This window comes from Saimiri boliviensis, chromosome 6 (genome assembly GCF_048565385.1).
Source record: "Saimiri boliviensis isolate mSaiBol1 chromosome 6, mSaiBol1.pri, whole genome shotgun sequence".
In the NCBI taxonomy this organism is placed as follows: domain Eukaryota; kingdom Metazoa; phylum Chordata; class Mammalia; order Primates; family Cebidae; genus Saimiri; species Saimiri boliviensis.
This window is the reverse complement of record NC_133454.1, coordinates 78,818,611-78,823,977: the sequence shown is the minus strand read 5'-3', so window position 1 is coordinate 78,823,977 and position 5,367 is coordinate 78,818,611.

The following is a 5,367-nucleotide window of genomic DNA, read 5'->3' as shown; positions in this document are numbered from 1 at the left end:
GCTCACACCTGTAATCCCAGCACTTTGGGAGGCCAAGGTAGGCAGATCACAAGGTCAGGAGTTCAAGACCAGTCTGACCAACATAGTGAAACACTGTCTCTACTAAAAATACAAAAATTAGCTGGGCATGGTGTGGGTGCCTATAATCCCAGCTCCTCCAGAGGCTGAAGCAGGGGAATCACTTGAATCTAGGAGTCGGAGGTTGCAGTGAGCCGAGATCATGCCATTGCACCCTAGCCTGAGCAACAAGAGTGAAACTCCATCTCAAAAAAAAAAAAAAAAAAAAAAAAAAAGAATAAAGTTGGATCCTACTTCACATTACGTACAAAAATTAACTTGAAATGGATTGAAGACCTAATGTAAGAGCCAAAACAATAAAACTCTTAGAAGAAAATATAGGCATACATCTTTATGACCTTAGATTAGGCAATGGTTTCTTAGCTATGACATTCAAAGCATAAGCAACAAGCTGGGCACAGTGGCTCACATCTGTGATCCCAGTGCTTTGGGAGGCCAAAGCAGGAGGATTACTCGAGACCAGGAGGTCAAGACCAGCCTGGGAAATATGGTGGGACCCCATCTCTACAAAAAAATAATAGATTAGGACAGGCACAGTGGCTCATGCCTGTAATCCTGGCATTTTGGGAGGCTGAGGTGAGTGGATAACTTGAGGCCAGGAGTTTGAGCCCAACATTGCCAACATGATGAAACCCTGTCTCTACTAAAACAAACAAAACAAGTAAAAAAAAAAATCGGATTCATATAAATTTATTTTATTATTTTTTATTTGTTCATAGGTTATTGGGGTATAGGTGGTGGTTGGTTACATGAGTAAGTTATTTAGCAGTGGTTTGTCAGATTTTGGTACACCCATCACCTGAGCAGTATACACTGCACCCTATTTGTAGTCTTTTATCCCTTGTCCCCATCCCTTCCCCTCGAGTCCCTAAAGTTCATTGTATCATTCCTATGCCTTTGCATCTTCATAGCTTAGTTCCTACGTATCAGTGAGAAGATACAATATTTGGTTTTCCATTCCTGAGTTACTTCACTTAGAATAATAGTCTTCAGTTTCATCCAGCTCACTGTGAATACCGTTAATTCATTTCTTTTTATGGCCAAGTAGTATTCCATCATATATACATACCACAGTTTTTTTTATCCACTTGTTGATTGATGGGCATTTAGGTCGATTCTACAATTTTGCAATTGCAAATTGTGCTCCCATAAATGTGTGTGCAAGTATCTTTTTCGTATAATGACTTCTGAGTAGATACCCAGTAGTTAGTTTTTTAAGGAACCTCCACACTGTTTTCTGTAGTGGTTGTACTAGTTTACATCCCACCAGTTGTGTAGAAATGTCCCTTGATCACTGCATTCATGCCAACATCTACTGTTTTTTGAGGTTTTGATTATGGCCAGTCCTGTAGAAGTAAGGTGGTATATCACATTGTGGTTTGGATTTGTATTTCCCTGATTATCTGTGATCTTGAGCATTTTTTCACATGTTTCTTGGCCATTTGTATAACTGTCTTTTGAGAATTGTCTATTCATATCCTTAGCCCACTTTTTGGTGGGATTGTTTTTTTCTTGCTGATTTATTTGAGTTCATTGTAGATTCTGGATATTAGTCCTTTGTCAGATGTATAGATTGTGAAGATTTTCTGCCACTCTGTGGGTTTTCTGTTTACACTGCTGACTGTTCCTTTTGCCATGCAAAAGCTCTTTAGTTTAAGTCCCAGCTATTTATCTTTGTTTTCATTGCATTTGCTTTTGGGTTCTTGGTCATGAAATCCTTAGGTAAGCCAGTGTTTAGAAGGGTATTTCCAATGTTCTCTTCTAGAATTTTTATAGCTTCAGGCCTTAGATTTAAGTCCTTAATCCATCTTGAGTTGATTTTTGTTAAGGTGAGAGATGAGGATCCAGTTTCATTCTCCTCCATGTGGCTAGCCAATTATCCCAGCACCGTTTGTTGAAAAGGTGTCTTTCTCCCACTTTATGTTTGTGTTTGCTTTGTCTAAGATCAGTTGGCTCTCAAAAAAGAAAAAGTAAAAGAAAAAGAAAAGCATGAGCAAACAAAATTGGACTTCTATAAATTTAAAAACTTTATGTTTCAAGGGAGACTTTCAAGAAAGTGAAAAGACAACCCATAGAATGGGACAAAATATGTGTAACTCAAATATCTGACAAAGGACCAGTATCCAAAAAACATAGAAACTCTTATAACTCAATAATAAGAAGACAACACAATTTTAAAATAGGCAAAGAATCTAAAGAGACATTTCTTCAAAGAAAATATACAAATGACCAATAAGCTTGTGAAAAGATGCTCAACATTGTTAGTCACCAGGGAAATGTAAATCAAAGCCAGGATATGATACCACTTTATACCTACTAGGATAGCTATAAGCAAAAAGACAGAGAATATGGAGAAATAGGAATTCTCATACATTGCTAGTGGAAATGTAAACTAGTGCAGCCACTTTGGAAAGTAGTCTGGCAGTTCCTCAAAAGGTTAAACAAAGTTAGTTTATAACTCAGCAGTTCTACTCCTAGGAATCAGCCCATGGGAAATGAAAATACATGTTTGCACAAATGCTTGTACATGAAAGTTCATATGAATATTATTTATAATAGTCAAAATGTAGGAACAACATAAATGTCTATCAACTGATGAATGGATTAACAAAATAGGATGTTATTTGGCCAGATAAAGAATTAAAGTACCAATACTTATGCAATGTGGATTACCCTTGAAAAGACCATATATTGTATGATTCCACTTAAACAAAATGTTCAGAATAGGCAAATCTGCAGAGGCAGAAAGTAGAATAGGAGTTATGTTGGGCTGGGGAACAAATGAAGAGAAACTAAAGTGAATATGAGATTTCTTTTTGGGATGATAAAAGTGTTCCAAAGATAGTCATGGTGATGGTTTGCACAACTCTATAAATGTAATAAAAACAATTGAATTATATGCTTTAAATTGGTTAATTCTATGGCATGTGAATTATTATTATTATTTTGAGACAGAGTCTCACTTTGCTGCCCAGGCTGGAGTAAAGTGGCATGATCTCAGCTCACAGCAACCTCCACCTTCTGAGTTCAAGTGATTCTCATGCCTCAGCCTTCTCAGTAGGTGGGATTAACAGGTGTGTGCCACTATGCCCAGCTAATTTTTATATTTTTAGTAGAGGCAGGGTTTCACCATGTTGGCCAGGCTAGTCTGGAACTCCCGACCTCAAGTCATCTGCTCACTTCGGCCTCCCAAAGTACTGAGATTACAGGCGTGAGCCACCATTCCTGGCTGATGGTATGTGAATTATATCATAATAAAGTTGTTATAAAAATGTCAGCAATTAATAGATTCAAATTATTTCAGTTATTCCAAAGTCCTTAGATTTATTTCATATTCTTTCAACAGGGTGTTCAACTGAGACTAACACATTCCCCAGGATGCAGGACATTCAGTGCTAAAACCTGGGAATTCCTGAGCAAATCAGGGTGAGTTGGACACCCTACTTCCAGGAGACATTTCTTAGGGATGGGGCCTAGGGTTTGCTTGACCTTAAAGAAGGAAGTTGAAGGGGCTTTTCTGTTCTCAGCCCTGTTCTTGGGGAAGTCTGGAGTGCTGGAAAGAAACATTCTCTCTAAATCTCCTTCAGGCAATAAAACATGCCATATGATTTAAAAAAACAAAACAAAACAGAAAGGAAACCTTTCAGAGAATCATTCAAGCATGGATTCCATTTCCCCCTCAGTTATATTATAACATAACTAATATTTGTTGGAGAGGCATTTATGCTTACTGAATATGCATATATTTCCCCACAATATTCCCAGTGCTGCTTTAGTTGGGCTGGGCCGTGTGACTGGCTCTGGTCAGGCAGAAACAGGCACAGGCTCTGGTTTTTCCTCGCAGGTTCTAGTTTGTCCTCCCATTTCCCTACTTCTTTTTTTTTTTTTTTTTTTTTTTTTGAGACGGAGTTTCGCTCTTGTTACCCAGGCTGGAGTGCAATGGTGCGATCTCGGCTCACCGCAACCTCCGCCTCCTGGGTTCAGGCAATTCTCCTGCCTCAGCCTCCTGAGTAGCTGGGATTACAGGCATGCGCCACCATGCCCAGCTAATTTTTTGTATTTTTAGTAGAGACGGGGTTTCACCATGTTGACCAGGATGGTCTCGATCTCTTGACCTAGTGATCCACCCGCCTCGGCCTCCCAAAGTGCTGGGATTACAGGCTTGAGCCACCGCGCCCGGCCCCTTTTCCCTACTTGTATGTAGCTTTCTTTGCAACCTCCAGCCCTGCTGATCAGCAGAGACTCCAGGGCCACCACTATATACAGAGGCAACAGCCTCCCATAGACTTCTTTACCAGCTCCCATAATCCTTATGACAAACCCCCTTTTGTGAATCACTCACCGTGCTTCTGCTTAGACCCTAACTGAGAGAGCCGCGTAGCCACTGCCTGGCATGGGACAGTCATCTCTGTCCTCTGGCCTCATATGATGTATTTCTAGCCAGGCATCAGGAGATGTGGCCTGAGAACTGCCATTCACCAACCTCCTCCAGCTTTGGCTCAGGGTGACCAGATGGAGGGAATCCCCAGGGCTGTGATCAAAGGGCTGTCCCCTGTACTCAAGACCAGGGCAACTGGAAGAGCAAGACACCATTGACTCTCCTGGGAAGGACTTGGGTGCCTTTGAGCCATGAGCCCACTGGAGCCACACTATATTCCCTCAAAGTTACAGCCCTTAGGTAAACATGTATCTGGGTGTTTTCTTCTATTTCCAACACAAACTCTGAGCTCTGGGGATAAAGAAAAATATGTGGTTCCAAGGCTGTTTTGACATAGGACACATTTGGAACTTAACACTTCACCTCATTCAAATGCCTGCTTAATAGGTAGCTCATGACTTTGTGTTCACTTTTGTTTGTGTTTTTAGACAAAGTTAAACCCTGACTGCACAACTGCTGCTCCTCAATCTTCATGGTTGTGTAGCACTTCTGCAGAGGGCTAACTGGAAACAGCTAGGTTGGTTTTGTAGTAAACGCTACCTTCACACACAAAGCAATATTCCTCTCAAGATAGTCTCCTTGGGAACACACACTTATTCCAATAATTCTGCAGTTTCTTAAAGCCCTTTTGTATCTCTGGTTGGGTCTTCACTTCCAGACTGATTACCTGATAACACTTCTACTGGCAAACCTTTGTCCTACAAAAGGGGATTTTAGTATTTAGAAATAGCCGGAAGTCCTTCAAAGATGTCTTAGTCACCTTGGACTGCTATAACAAAAATACCACAAGCTGGTGGCTTACTACAAACATTTATTCTCACAGTTCTGGAGGCTGGGAAATCCAAGATCAA